Source organism: Anastrepha ludens, chromosome 3, assembly GCF_028408465.1.
Source record: "Anastrepha ludens isolate Willacy chromosome 3, idAnaLude1.1, whole genome shotgun sequence".
NCBI lineage: Eukaryota > Metazoa > Arthropoda > Insecta > Diptera > Tephritidae > Anastrepha > Anastrepha ludens.
This window is the reverse complement of record NC_071499.1, coordinates 77,328,414-77,344,899: the sequence shown is the minus strand read 5'-3', so window position 1 is coordinate 77,344,899 and position 16,486 is coordinate 77,328,414.

Below are 16,486 nucleotides of genomic sequence, written 5' to 3'. Positions count from 1 at the left end.
ACCCTATTTCATTCTTGGACCCATCGGTAAAGAAAATATCCGTCAAACCTCCCTGTATGCATTCTGGATTGCTCCATTGCTCACGCAATGTAAATCTGACATCAAATTTCCTTCCAAATGAAACTGTGGGTATCAGATCGCCCTTAGGTGCCAAAAACAGTGGATTGCTCAGATAGCAACTTAAAGATTTTTCTGTGTCCCGAAGTTCCGTCTTCGCGCTAGAAACCATATTTATGCAGTCTGCACGTTGCTTTATTGCCTCTATTGCTTAAGATCCAGGGGGAGCAAATCAAGCATAGCATTTAGGGCATCACCAGAGGTTGTACTCATGGCACCAGTGATGCATTAGCATACCCTTCTTTGTAGCCTGCATAAATCCCGAATTGTGGACTTAACCATGCTCCGTCGCCACCAGATCAAAGAAGCGTAAGTGATGATTGGTCTCATAAGAGCTGTGTATATCCATAGGACCACAGCAGGTTTCAGACCACAGGTTTTACCAAAGGCTCTGCGGCATTGCTGAAAAATCGTCAATGTGCGATTCACCTTCAGTGAAACGTGTGTCTCCCAAGTCAGCTTCTTATTCAAGATTACTCCTAGATATTTAACTTCGTTGGAAAGACCAAGTGTCACACCTTTCAGTGTTGGAAGACTGAGTCCAACCAATTTCCGTTTTCTCGTAAACAAGACTATGGTTGTTTTGTGCGGATTAACGGAAAGACCTTGTCTCATGCACCAATCATCGATTTTGCCCAGAATCCTCTGCACTTTCGTGCAAAGCCTCCTTAAGGATTTATCCGATGTTAGCGCGCAGACATCGCATATGCTTGGACATGAAAACCGAGTTCCGGCATCTCCGCTAGTAGAGACAATTTATATTTAATAACTTCACATAATTTCTAAGAAATTATTAAAATTTAGTATTATTTTATTAATTCCCATATTTAATTTCTAATATTTATTTATTAATTTCTAAAAAAACGTCATATATTTGATAATAAAATTATTAAAACAGAAGGAAATAATTACTTTTAAAAATGTTTAATATTTTCTGAAAGTATTTTATTATTTTTTAAATTTTTAATATTTTCAAAAATCTTTTTTTAATTTTTTCTAACAAATAAAATGTTTAGTCTAAAATGCATATTATTTTTTTTATTGTGGAGTATAATAGTTTTTACGTGTGTATATGTTAGTTTAAGCCCTCCCTCAAGAACATCCCCACAACTATAATAAAGTTATAAGCAATTTAATGAATTTGTCCAATACGCCCCAAATTATTAATTCTGTTGAAAAAACGACTTTATTTACTGCTTAGATTATATCAAAGTTTTTTCTTACAAAAATGGCTCGTTCAACTGATCATTCATTTGATTGTGTACAAAAAGTCGATGAAGTCATGCATCGCTTTTCTTATTGTTATAACTGTAACAGAATGTCTTCGTTTTCCTGTGCCCAACCGCAATTTATTTCAATTATTATGCGACAAATGTGCCTATGTCGAATGCAATAGCAAATTACTATTTACAAGAACTGTTATATGTACATATATGTAAATTCATGTGTGTGTACATGTGTGAATAGGCACCCGTATAAGGCATCAAAAACATATCACGGCCTACTGCAGTCCATTTATATGTGCATATAAGTGAGTATGGTTTTTATGTACTGCACTGCTTATATTGGTTTCTCTGAGCACACTGCAAACGACCAACACAGAATAAGCTGCGCGTCGCTGGACAATGGCCACCCAGTTTGGGAATTCTTACCCGCAACGTGCAGATATAGTCGTAAAATGCATTGAACCAATTTGAACAGCAGTTCGAGTATATGCCTCAAATATATTTGCACACACATCCAGATATGCATATAGGTATGTGCGTATGTACGTTTTGCAATTGTGTTTGCTTGATTTTCCTTTTTACAATTGCTGCCCTATTACCTTTCGGTGTCGCTACTTTGCACTCCGTTGTCGTCTGTCCTTAATTCCGATTTCACTTTTCCATCAGACTGCCAAACCAACGCTGCCAGCCTATTTACTCAACTATGCACTTATGCTTTATTTACATATCGACATGCTTACATGTGTATATGTATATGAATCGGCATTTATATATGGGTGTGTGTGCATACATATGCAAACATATGTCACTCCCTTTTGGTTAATATTCTTTTACTTTATTGCATTGTTTATCTTTTGCTGCAGTTGTCGTTGTTTTTGTCGTTTTTGTATGTGTTACACTTTACCGTTGTAACCGCATTTGTATTTATTGTTATGGCAGGAAAAGCAACAGCAACTGCAACTGCAACTGCAGAGCCAACAACAACAATAACAACATGAAACTAGCAGAAAATATAAGTGAGTTATAGCTTTGTGGAGCTGTATTACTCATGTCGTCTATGTGCCATACATATGTTGCATTTGTTGTTGTTGCTGTTACAGCTACTGTTGCTATTGCGGCCCACTGCAGCTGTGTTGTCTGCAGTGACCCAGTAACACCGAAATTACGAAAATGCATTCGGAATAAATGCACCCCATTTGACCCAAATACAATTTAGGTACATACCTACACACACACATACATACATTCATACGTATGCGGTGTGTAAGTACGTGCGCACAGGAAAACTTGGAGCAACTGTGGCACTCCAACACAAACAAATGCACAATATATGACGATAAAAGCAATGGCGTTGGAAAAAGTGACGTTAGTTGTGGCGGCAATGGCAACAGCGGTAACAGCAACGCCAGCGAAAGCGACAGCGCCATTTTAATGTTGGCGTAAATGTAGAAAAGTTCTTTGAATTATGAATGTGTCTAACATATGGACAAATCACATGTACTTGTAGAGTCACATACTCGCGTGCAATGAGGTGTTCTGCATGTGTGTGCTCCGCTATTATGTAAACTTATACATGTATGCATGCAGACATACATATGCACGTATATCTATTTGCGGTCAGGTCGTTAAGTGCAAACTTAATTTAAAGTTCAATAGTATTGATTTTTCGTGGTCTGCTTTAGGGCGCTTAAGCGTCGACTAAATGAGAAGGGGTGCATATGTGTGTACGGTAAGCGTATGCAGACTGCAGTTGTCGTATAAAGATAGAGTTCAGATATAGGTTACCAGCATATGGGTATAAAGTTTTCCTTCAACAAAGAATATAAAAGAATGTTTGGTATCTTCTGTTTGGCGGATTTATTGCAAGAAATTTACAAAGTTCAAATAAATTTGTATATACGTGAGCAGCTTTTCTATTCAAAAATATGTAATACCTTGAAGGATGTGTTTATACATATACTTACATATACATGCAGACTTAGGGATGAGGGACTAAACTGTTTATCATGGCGCACTACCGTTATAATGGAGCTGGACGATATAATATTACTACCTAATTATTTAGTGGAACAAACCCAATTTACTACTAGCACTCAGTTTGCGTTAGTGTTTGTGAAAAAAGTTTTCAAGCTCCAGCTCAGTGCTGGCGGAAATACAAAATTTCGACTTAATTTTTCTTAGTGCTTAAAAAAAATCCACACAGAAATGAGTGCAATAATGGTAAATGTTAGTAATAATAATATACATTTTTCCATTTCAGCAACGTCGACTCAACTATGAATCCATTTCTAACTTTCTCCAAAAATTTTAGATTCAGTTTGATTTTAAAATAAGACTCAGTAAGGATTTAGGAAATATGCTGCTCTTATGTTTATTTGTTGTTTTTTTTTTTTTTATATTCGGGCAAAACAAGTGATGTGTATCTGCTTAAAAACTTCTTGCGCGTCGATATTGGTGAAATTTGGTGAAGATGTTTACTATAAAGTAGCAGAAATAACGCAAAGTGGGTGACTATCTGCTGTCATGGCACAATGCAATGGATCAACGAACTCTATGAGCAAGTTAGCTTTAAACATCAACATCTAATCATGGATTTTTTTCCCTTTTTTAGGAAAAAAGATTCAACAAAAGGAAAACGTGAACTGTCAAAAAGGTGAAGTAGGAAGAGAAAGACAAGGAAGTATTAGAAGAAGATATACCACATTGGTCGGCCGCCGTAGCCCAATGGATTGATGCTTGACTCCCATTCGGAATTCAGAGAGAACGTAGGTTCGTATCTCCGTGAAACACCAAAATGAAGAAAAAGTTTTTTCATTCGTTAAATAACTGCAGCATAATAACTTAATAACAAGTTTTGAGAATTGATTTTTCCCTTATTTATTCCTATCATTTTTTAACGAAAATATAGTTTTTTCTCAAAAAAAAAAAAGAAACCCTATAACTGACAGCTTTATGGGGCTCGAAAATCGCTGATTTTTCGTCACATTTGTACCGTCCGCATATGTAGCTATGTGCGTACCTTTCACCAAGGGCAGATCGGCAGTAAATGAACTGTATAGGACTGATCCCAAAACACTACCTTAGGGCACCCCTGCTTAAATTTCGTGAAGGCTAGTAACTTTATTGTTAATTTTCATAAGAAAGTGTCTACGCTCCAGGTATGACTTAATTACGTCATACAGCAGCAAGGCATATTCAATTTGTGCTTGTAGAATAGGTCTACTTGCCAGACTTTATCAAATGCCTAGAGACAGCCGCGAAGTTAAGTACGGAATTCACCTGCTCAATGGGCGAATGGTGTTGATGAAACATGTGAGCGGAAATTAGTTTCCTCTGTGCAATAATCGGCTTGAGTTTTTTTAAGAATAGTTTTTCAAAAGCTTTTGATAACGCAAACAGGAGACTTATTGGCCGATAGGAGGAAACTATATATGGAGGTATACTTGGCTTTGTTTAGAGGATAATTTGGGCTACTATACATTGCATTAAACACTCACTTCTTAAAATTCCATTGAAAACGTAGATGATAAATTTGTACCCGGATAAAGGTAATTCTTTATTTTAGACTTGCATTTGTTATGAGGTCATATCCTGGTGCTTTATTTATTTTGCTTAAATTCGGAGGCAAAATTGTAGCCTGATGTTTTCCATTCACATTTTCCATTTTTTCCCAATTCTCTATATATAACTATTACGGATTATCTGCCTCAGTTAGATGAGCTTATGGTCGGAAATCCAAAAAAATCATGCGCTTTTGGATAAGGGGAATCGCTCTATTACGCCAATACTAATATACCTAAAATATTATTTCACGGCATGAATTTCATTGTATCATTATTCTTGACCAAATGCAACGAGCTTGCCCTTTCTGATGGTGCTCAAAACTCAGTTTTCAACAAGAACTTGAAATCTCATTTTTTAAGACTAAGGATTGAAAAAAAATAAAAATGAAAGAGATCTTTAATTTACATAACACCTGCCAAACAAAGTAATTTCGATTTAAACATTTTTCTGGAGGAGGGGAAATAAATTTTTAGTAACGTAGATGTGCATACAGGGCAGGGCTTAGCGTCAATGTGTAATTCATTAGAATGCCAGCGTATTCCTTATCAGTATACTTTGCCATGTCCACAAGCGTTGATGAAATCCAGTCTAAGAGCCAATTTACGGAGTCAGTAGAAGAAAAAGGAACGCTACCTCTACCTCTGATGTATCGCATAAGTAGGCTATAGAAAAATGAACGACATGAGCACACAGAAAAACGGTCTTCCGACTGCAAACAAATTTTTACTCGACCATTTTTCGATTGTTCCAATTATGGCAAGTACTCAGATTAAACACTAACAGTTCGGAATCAATGTTTTGTTATAAGGGTTGTTTGAAAAGTCCGTGAAAAGTTCAAGAGGTGGCATTACTGGCTCATATCGAGGTGGTGTTAAGTTAGTAGCATCTCTTTTAGCAAGAACACATGTCCAGCCAGATTGGTATATTTCTTTGTGTTTGGCATTCAATCGGGGAAGTCGACAACGCACCAGATGACGCCTCAGCAGTAATGGTCACAAAATTTACACGCCCCCTGTTCTCTAAAGTTGGCACCCTCGGATCTCTCGGAAAACTATTTGTTCCCAATTTGAAGAAATGGCTGGTGGGAAAAATATTTTATTCAAATCAGGAGTTGATTTTAGGAACGAATGACAATTTTTCAGACTAGCACAAGTCCTATTATTCGAAAGGGATCAACAAACTAGTATAGCGTTGGACGAAGTGTATAAGCGCAAAAGGAGACAATGTCGAAAAAAAAAAAAAAAAAAATACCAGTCTAACGGTTAGACGCGATAGAAGTGAAACCTTTCGTAAAACAAACTGAAAGAGAATGAGACGAAAGCAGCATTAGGAGCGGGATAATTATAGGTTCATTATAATATTGCTATAAAGTTCATATTTTATTTTCTTCATTTTATTATTATTCATCCTCAACGTTTTCAATTTCAACAAACGATACGAGTGGCTTATGATAGCTAAAATATGATACAAATGCTTTGGTTTCGATGTTGTCAACATATCTTTGAAATACCGCGTCAATTGTTGTTTTTGGTCGTGTTGTCGATTCAGTGCGATTGTTACACATTTTTAAATTGAATGTTGTATTGAGAAAGTCAATTAAAGGAACCGCTGTGTCCAATGCAAAATTTACGTTAAAATCGCCTCTTAAAATCATTGGAACTTTATCGTAATCTTTTCTAAGTATCCGCGATACTTCTGGTGTATACTTTATTAAATTTTCGTGAATGAATTCCGTGATGCTATTTATTGATCGATTCGGTGAAATATAAATTGCCACAATTAAAACTGTTTTTCCATTGCTCAATCTGGTTTCGCATGCACATATTTCTCCCACTTTAGAGAGCTGAACAGACAGTGATTCTAGTTGCTGTGCATTCAGATCTATCTGTGGAGTTACAATACGAGCACCGTCATTTTGATTGTGGTATATTGCAACACCGCCTGCAATTGCGGTAAATATTTAAAAATTAAAATATTTACGAATATAAAAATACGAACGCAATACAGCACAAGCGGTTGCTGTTATGAGCGTCGTAACGCGTATATTACACAGACGTACTAACATACACACAAACATTCGTAAGACGCTTGGTTTAAGCAAGTATTAGGTAGTGTAGTATAGGTATACATAATGCCTTCTCGCTCACCGTGGCTCCGTAATACGCCGGCGCGCACACATACGTACTAGCATACATACAAACATACATACGTATGACGCTTGAACTAAACACCAAAGCAAGTAATAGGCAGTGTAGTATACATACTACAATACTCACTATACTAGCGTGGCTCAGCAGTATGCAGCCACTCACATATACGTATATCAACATATAACGCTTCGTAGTGTCGCTTTTTCGTTTCATCGAGTCACTCCCAACGATTCTAAAGAAGTTTCCACTTCAAAAAAGTTTACCCCAAACAATCCAGTGGTTTTTATTTTTGTACGGACTTTTAAAACGACCCTCATATGTTGGACTACTTTCTGAGTTCATTCAGTTATATTATTCTTAAAACATTATACCATTTTGGAAAGCTCAAAGGGCATACTAATTGTAATGCTAATTTGTAGAATAGTTTCCGTATATTTTTTTTTTGTGTTTTGATATTGTGCAGTAGAAAACACGTAGTGAAAATTCCTTTACGTCTTAGCTAAAAATAGAAAAATCGGACTCCTGAATTAATATTTAAAAATGTGGACTTACAAACAAACAAAAAAATAGTGTTTCAAATAATCTTTAAAAAAGCGTATCTCGAAAGCGGTTGAGACTTGGACATCATCTCATATGATCAAATTGATCAAAAGTGACTTAAGCAATAATGCCCTTAAGTATGAAGAATGAATTTCCCATTAACCCTGTATGTTTCAAATTTATCACTCCCCTAATCAATCGAATGGCAGTACCGCACAAATTACTCCTCTACGGCGCCCGCCTATGTTTACATATAATTAATTGATTATTTAAAATTCAATTCCATTACAGCGACTGTTATCACTTTCGCTCCTGGCACTTCCATAAAATTGAAATTTCAATCAATCTACAACATAGCAGTAAGTTCAACAGCAACATAATCATCCACCTCATCGGCACAGCAGAGCAGCAGCAGCAATGGCGACAGCAAGAGCGCACGCCCACAATAGTCGCTTCTGCTCTATTAACCGGCAAAATGGCAGAAAACGAACAATTTCGTTCAATCAATTAAACACCAATAATTAATTCAATTTCATTCGATGCCATAAAAGGCATTCCGGCGCCAACAACAAGAATGGACAATGGAACGGACAAGGTAGCGCAACATCAGCAATACCAAAGGCGAATGATGGCGTCACTAACTATGTCAGTGGAGAAGCTTAATGGCAAGCGAATATTACGAATATGCCGCTGGCCGACTATAGAAATGTGTAAGCGTAACAGCGATGGACAGAAAGCTTACAAAGATGGTAATTAAAGCATTATGCAGACAAGTGGTGATTCGTGTTACACTTGCACAAGTTGTTAGTTGCTCATCATACAATGTTGGGCTAACAACAATGCTGCTAACAATGTATGCCAATAATTTTAATGAACTTCTATGTATATGGATGACAGTACGCTCTGTGCAATTACAATGGTGTCTTTTAGATGGAAACTGGAATAGAAGGAATGTTAACTATCAGCTATTTTTGGTGAAAAATTAAAGTAGAATTATAATGGCATGCGAGAACTTACTAACAACACTGTGACAATAGAAAAACGACATTTTTGGCATGCTGAATATATTGACTTAAATAAGAAAGATTTGATTGAAATACTGTATTGAAATCAACGTTTGATCTGATTATTTGATCCCATCGTGTGAGCTCATCATACGATCTCATCATATAATCTTACCATATGAGCTATGTAGCTTTTATTTAGTGCAACTCCTGCTATATAATACATTTCCGATCAATTTACATCGATATCAAACCACTAAATATGTATTTATTTATTTATTGAAAAGAATAAAAATTATAAATAATTACACTGTGTGACAAAAAAAATTAAATTAAATACTCTTTTATGGAAACCTAGCACAACTATGAAGCCTATGAAGTTAAATTTTTAATTTGCAGCAAGAAACGAATTGGTTTACAATACTAATATTATATATAGTCCGTTGTCTGCTTCAGAAGTTCAGATGGTTTGATATTTTTAAACACCGATGATCTTATATTTTGCATTCCTGAACATATACCCATGAAGTGCGATACGGTGAACTCGCTGAATCCACAAAACGGGCACGGGGGTTTCGGCAAACCATTTAGCAAATACGAGTGGGTTGAAATTGTATGGCCAATTCTCAGACGAACAACGGTCTTAATATTCCGGCATGATGAATTTGACGGGTATTGGTTTTTTCACCTCGAGAGAAGGATTTGTAGTGATGTTCATACTGGTACATTTGTTCAGGCAACTTTCATAATTGGTACGCCTTACCAGTTTTTTTATGTCTTCTGGAAGAGTGTATTCGAACATGTACAATGGCTCTTTGGTTGCCTCCTTAGCTCTACTATCGGACTGTTCGTTACCTTTGGTGCCACTGTGACCCGGGACTCACATAAGTTTGATTGAACCACATTTTTGTGTGAGCATGTTACGCACTTTTGTGAGTACTGGAGAGTTATTAGCTGGGTTCAGAATAGCCTCGATTGTTGATTTGCTGTCACTGCATATTACATATTGATGGTTTTTTGGGAAGCGAAGTGTACCACTTCAAGTAACGCAGCAGCTTCGGCTGTGAAAATTGAGCAGTAACTTGGTAAAACTCCAACGGTTACAGTGGTACTTATTTCGTTTGTTACGGCAAATGAAGTACAGGTATCGGTTTTAGATCCGTCAGTAAATAACAGGTCCCAGTCCGATTTCAAAGGAGAAACAGTTTGAAGATATAATTGCTTGAATTCATCGGGGCCAGTAGTATTTTTTATTTTTTTTATGATGCAGTAAATTATTTATGGGTAAATAGCTTGGTACGACCCATTCTGGATGAGACGGTTTTTCTACGAGAATTGGTGATATAAGTACGTTCAGTTTTTTGGTTTGATTTAAAATTTCTGAAATCGTTGATTTTCGGCCATTTTCACTTGCCTTGTGTTGACATGAAGAAACGCATTAAAAAAAAGCTTGTTTCTGCAATATAAAACTCTAGGGATTCAAATCAGCGTGTTATTTGATACCCTTTCCACAAGGGTAGGTAGACCAGCTTCCGCTTGTAGAACAATTAATATTACCAACGTTTTCAGTAAACCTAAGATTTCTTCGCAAGATGTGCGCCCAAAGATGTTTTTTTTCTAGCACAGCTAGGTTATTATATATTATTATAATTAATTGATACTATATAGGGTTATTCAATAGGTGCGCTTCAACTTTTTTCCGATAGGGAGGGCGAACGACGCAATATTTTTTATTTTTCTCTTGTCATTTGTAAACTTCATTAGTATACATTTCATCATGGAACGCTACACACTTGAGCAACGATTGCAAATCGTGCAAATTTTTTATGAAAATAATCGTTCTGTTGCTGCTACTTTAAGAGCATTACGGCCATTTTACGGTCCATTTAACAAGCCGTCCCGTTTTGGGGTTATGTGAAGTCATTGGTCTACAGTAACAAGCCGGCGACGATTTGTGAGCTCAGAGCCAATATTGAACGCGAAATTGCTGGAATTTCATTGACCTTCTTAGAATTTTGAAAGAACAAGGATTTAAGGCTACTGGGACTGTTCGTGAACGGCGGTCCAAAAAATGTCCTCTGAAAACGAACAAAGAACTACAAAAGAAGCAACGGGGAGAGTTTGATTTTATGTAAGTTTAATGATTTATTTGAATAGTTGTTTTGTATCAAATTTTGTAGGTGTTCTGACTCAGGAATACTTTTTGTGAAGTGGGAACAAACTTTGATAGAATTGAACCTTTACATACCGTCAAACGATGGTCAAGACAAGAGAAGCGCAAGGTGAATGCCCATCAGCCGAAGTTGATAGCGGAATACAACTCAGGAATGGGAAGAGTTGACCTCCACGACCAAGCTTTGAATACTTACTATATAAAGTTTAGAGGAAAGAAATGGTGGTGGCCTCTTTTCACCACAATGATAAGCTCGTGCGTAGTAAACGCATGGAAGCTTTATAAAATGGCAAGTAAGAGTCAATGCGACTTGTTGCAATACCAACGTGAAATTGTGCGATTTTATTTACGCAATTATAATATCCGGGACATATCTTCAAAACGATCGACAACGGCATCAATAGCTGGTTCCTCATATAACCATTTTCCCAAAAGGATACCGTATCAGCTGAGGTGCAGGGAGTGTCGCGAAAGAATTCGATGGATTTGCGAGTTATGCAATGTAGCCCTTTGCGTAGAGAGAGAATGTTTCAAAAACTTCCATACTGTTAACCGAACTAATAACCAAGGAAGTCTTTGAAAGTGTCTTTTTATTTAATACTCCATATTTTCATATACAGGCAATGTATATACATATTATCCCATTGTACTCGATTGGGTCAGCCCAAAAAATACATTTCTTTGATTTTTTTTCGTGTTTTTCTTTTTTAAGGAGCTTAATTACACTATTTCAATAAACGTTTTATAAACGCATTTAAAAAAAAACTATTTTATATAAGGTTGGGATTTAATGGGTTAACTGTTTTCTTTTTTCATTATTATTGCAATTCAATTATGCAAATTAAAATATTATAACTTCGAGCTTACAAGTAACCGCTTAATCAAAATTCTCTGATCTTGGGCAATAATTTTAAAATTCTAAAATGCTCTTGCGTGTTCTTCTCAATAGAACTGAAATCACTTGCTAAGAAATTTAAATCCTTGTAGTACAAAATTCAAGATTCAACCCCCAAAAGTCGATATCAAAATAACTTAATGGGCAACTTCTGATTGTGCACAAAAATTAGGCCATGAAAGTTGAATTTTCGTTAAATTTACTCAACACCCTCTTTCGACTTCCCTCTGTGAACAATTTGTGTAACATTTGCTCACCTAACGGTCGCATCCGCTTAATCTACAAAGCATTATTTTATGAATTTGCATACAAGCACATGAAATTACTCACACAAATGCATGCACAAAGCAATGCTGTACGACACCAAATGACATGCAGATATAAATTACGTTGTGCTGGGCCACCCCTGTCCGCTTACAACCCACATACCCGCACACATATACATATTAAAATATCTACTCTCAGTTATGCGCTTTGCACTCGTACTTACGCCACTAACAATGCATATTTGCAGCACTCAAGTGGCATTTGCAGTTACAATTGCTCGAGTTTACAGCGGTTTGTAGTGCCAACTGTTCCTATAACCAACAATTCATCCGCTAGCGCACCGACATACACAGTCACACCTATACATGTAAGTGTATATGTAGGAGAAGCTAAGTTGGAGGCACCAATAAAACCGGCATTCCCGTTCACCACAGCCTCGCCAATTCCCATTCTCTTTTGCACGCAACACACCACTGAAACGGAAGTTAGCTTTTTGCCATTTGCTCCATGTCAGTAGTCAGGCAGTCAAGCAGTAGTTAGTTCCCAGTGGCGGGGCGCAGGAAGGGCGGGCGATGGCTGCTAGGCAAGCCGGGCACGATGACCTCAATTGTGTGCACTCGTTCGCTTTTCGCACAAATTCGTTCAACCGTTAGCATGTCTGTTGCCCGAGCACCTCCGCCGCCTATGCTGGCTACATCCCTATAAGCTTTCGATTGCTATTAGTCCGCTAACTCGTTAACTCACTACAGCTGGTGTTGTTGCTGTAGCTGCTACGGCAACTCGTCGACCCCAACGCTGCACTGTCAAGTGTTGTTGTTACATGCAGCGCCGACTGCACTGGTATCATATCACGCCGAATTAGGTTATATTGGCAACACTGATTTAAAACAATACCACCACACACACACACCTACATTCTCCCATTGGCCCATTGACAAGTGTGCAGCCACACCCGCTTAATTTCTGTTACATATTATGTAGATATTTGTTGTCAAAGAGGTCTTTCCCCAATTTGGGTTGTGGATGGTGGAACGCATGGAGATTTGACGGTGGTGCTGGTGCTGGCGTTGGTGCAAAATGCGGTAACGAAAGCCCGCCGGTTGTTTGGCTGACGCTTGCCGGTTGCCGGTTTGTGGTTCAGGCATTTTTATTTTGTAATTGTGTTAGTGTTTTTGTAATTATATGCCGCTGTATATATACATCATACAATCATACATATGTATATATTTATATGTTTATGTATACGCAAATGCTTGCAATTTCATGGAGCTTGTCGATACTGATAGGCCTCTGCTTTTAACTTTGCGTTTTTTTGCTCGCACTTTTTGTTGTTGTTCTAGTTAAGAAATTGTTAAATTTTTGTTGCCTGCAGTAAAAGTTGCAGTTATCTATGCATATGTATGCAGATATATATGTATGTGCAGTGTTCACTCTTCGCATAGTTGTTGTTACTTTTGCTGTGAAATACGGCTTGTAATGCTTATAACTGGGTTTATGGGTCGATTGGGTGCAAAGCAAATCGTGAACGCCAAACAATTACGGGAAATGATTGCTGCAAAAATGTGCGAAAATAAAGTGCAAAAACAAAAAGTTAGTGGATGTGTGCATATATAATCGTATGTATGTATTTGCGTTTAGCAAAAAATGTAATGCGAGGGAATTTTGTATGCACGAAGTGGTAAAAACTGACGAACAAGCGAATGTAAAAGAAAAATAGTCATGAAATAAGAAATGAATATTGAAAAGCGACCTAAAATAAAAAAATAAATGAAAACAAAGACGAAAATGTTGGTAAAACAATCTGGAGCGGCAACAAAAGATATGCAGTACGATGTGGCCGGTCTATAGATTTTTTGTGTTTGTAATGAGAGAAATAATTTTTGTGCTACGTAAAATTAAAGCGATTTCTGCGAATTCGATTGATCATTTGAATTTTTAATAGATTTTAAGTCATGAATTTACTAATGGCATTGAATTTGTAATTTTTTAGTAATTATTATTAAATGAAGGGCTTATAAGAACTTCGAGTTATCACAATGCACGCACACACATATACAAATATATTTATTTATCGAAAGGTATATGAAGTTTAAAGGAAAAATAACTCACAAAAAAATCTTTATATACAGTTTGTCAAGAAAATGTTTTGCATACTAAGGTAATCACGTTATTTGCATGGCGTTTGGAGAGCTTTGCAAATTATTTCATTAACTAACATAGGATTTCATACTTAGGGTTACGCTGATGACCTAGTAGCTTATGTATTAGCCTGGCATGAGGAAACCATTTCGGATCGCATACAGCAAGCCCTTACAATAATAAACAAATGGTGCACGGAAAAAGGGCTCTCCATTAACCCATCCAAAACAACACTTGTACCGTTTACTAGGAGAAGGAACATAAATCTCAAATGCCCGACCCTTAATGGAACAACACTTCAACTCTCGACAGAAGCGAACTATCTTGGCGTCAGTCTTGACAAAATGCTTACTTGGAATTCCCATATTGAGAGAGTTACTTCAAAAGCCACAAGGGCATTCTTTGCCTGTACAAGGCTTTTTGGTAAGACATGGGGACTAAACCCTAGAATGACCTTCTGGACATTCACCACAGATATGAAACCCATTGTCACATATGCATCCTTAGCATGGTGGCCCAAGGTCAAGCAAAGAAAGGCAGCAAACGAATTAAACAAACTGCATCGCCTGATATGTGTTGGTATTACAGGGGCTATGAAAACATGCCCCACGGATGCATTGGGTGTGCTCCTGAACATACCACCGCTTCCAATTCTAATTGAAAGGGAAGCTCGCTCGAGTGCCTTAATATTAAAAGGTATATCTGAACTTAAAAGTGGGGATATGAAAGGACATTTAAAGATCTTAGAAGACTTCCTACATAGTCCCATTCTTCATAGGGATGATATACTAGCACCCAAACCAATACTCTTCAGGAACTTCCAAGTTATAATTAATGAACGAACAGACTGGGGAACTAACTCTATCACTTTCAAACCTGGCTCCCAGCTATGGTTTACTGATGGGTTCAAATTGGAAAATGGTAGAACAGGGGCAGGAATCAATGGCCCCAAATTAAAAAAATCGATTCCGATGGGATTCTACCCAACAATATTCCAGGCAGAAATACATGCCATTGAAATATGTGTGAGAGAATGCCTTAGCAGAAAAATGAGAGATACTCACATCTACATACTTTCAGATAGCCAAGCAGCTCTATAAGCCCTTCTATCTACAACCATCACCTCTAAATTGGTAAATGATTGCCTAAACCTCCTAACCACGTTAGGAAACCTCAACACAGTAACACTATGTTGGATTCCGGGACATGAAGGACATGAGGGAAATGAAATGGCTGACGACCTTGCAAAACAAGGAGCAAATATGCAACTTACTGGTCCTGAGCCTTTCTGTGGACTCACAAAAGGCCACATTAATGAATTCCTTAGGAAATGGGAAGAAAGAAAGCTTGCCGCACACTGGCTAAACTGTGCCGGTCAGCGTCAAGCCAAACTATTCCTAAGTCCCAACAAAGGAATTTCTGACAAACTTCTCTCACTAAACAGAGTAGCCACTGCAGCCTGAGGTATCATCTAAATAATATTGGTCTATCTGAGACCAATGTCTGCCGCTTTTGCGAAATGGACATTGAAAGCTCAGAGCATGTGATTTGTGAATGTCCTGCGTTGGGCAGACTGAGACTTCATCATCTTGGTGGTATCGTAGTATCTCCATACAATCTTTGGAACAACAAACCCAAAATTGTGCTAAAATTTTTAAAAAGCCTAAAACTCTAGAGTTACAAAATAGGCCTTTCATAATAGATCAGTTCTGGTCGCAGTGCGTAATGGCCTTCTAATAATAATAATAATAACATAAGAATCAGTACTTGGTCAGGGTTAACTTTTTAAATCCACCAAGGCAAGAAAAAACAAAAAAAAATAGAAAAATACAACAACAAAATAAATGCTTATATGCTGTCAAAAAAGTGTCGTTACATATCTATTTTCTGCATCGTTTGATAAGATGATATGATATACCGTTACTTTACTGAGTTGTTGAACCGGCGTTAGCTATCAATCAGTCATAAAGTGATCGTAACAGTGATTTGTGGATCGAAAAATCAAATCGTACGTAGTTTTAAAAGTGTACTAGCACGTTGTAAGTTGCAAGTTGGTGAAACGATTACAATAATTTCAGGATGTATGAACTAAGAATAGAGCTTCTTTTGATTATCTTTCGATATGAAAATTCTGGTTAATATAAGTTATAAGGCTATACGAACTTATTCAACCAACTTTTTGGGGCTTTAACAAATAAATACCAAGTAATTCAGCTAATCCTATCCCATAGGGAATTCGTGGTTCTTTTATAAACGAAACAACAAAATTTGTCGAAATGATTGTTTTTATTTCATTACAATTAATTTAACCAGTAACATTTATATATCAAATATCCGTTAAATGTCCACAACTGCTCTCGCAATCTGCCGCCTCCAGCGTTGTTGTAGTTTTTGGCATAGTTCGAGCTGTT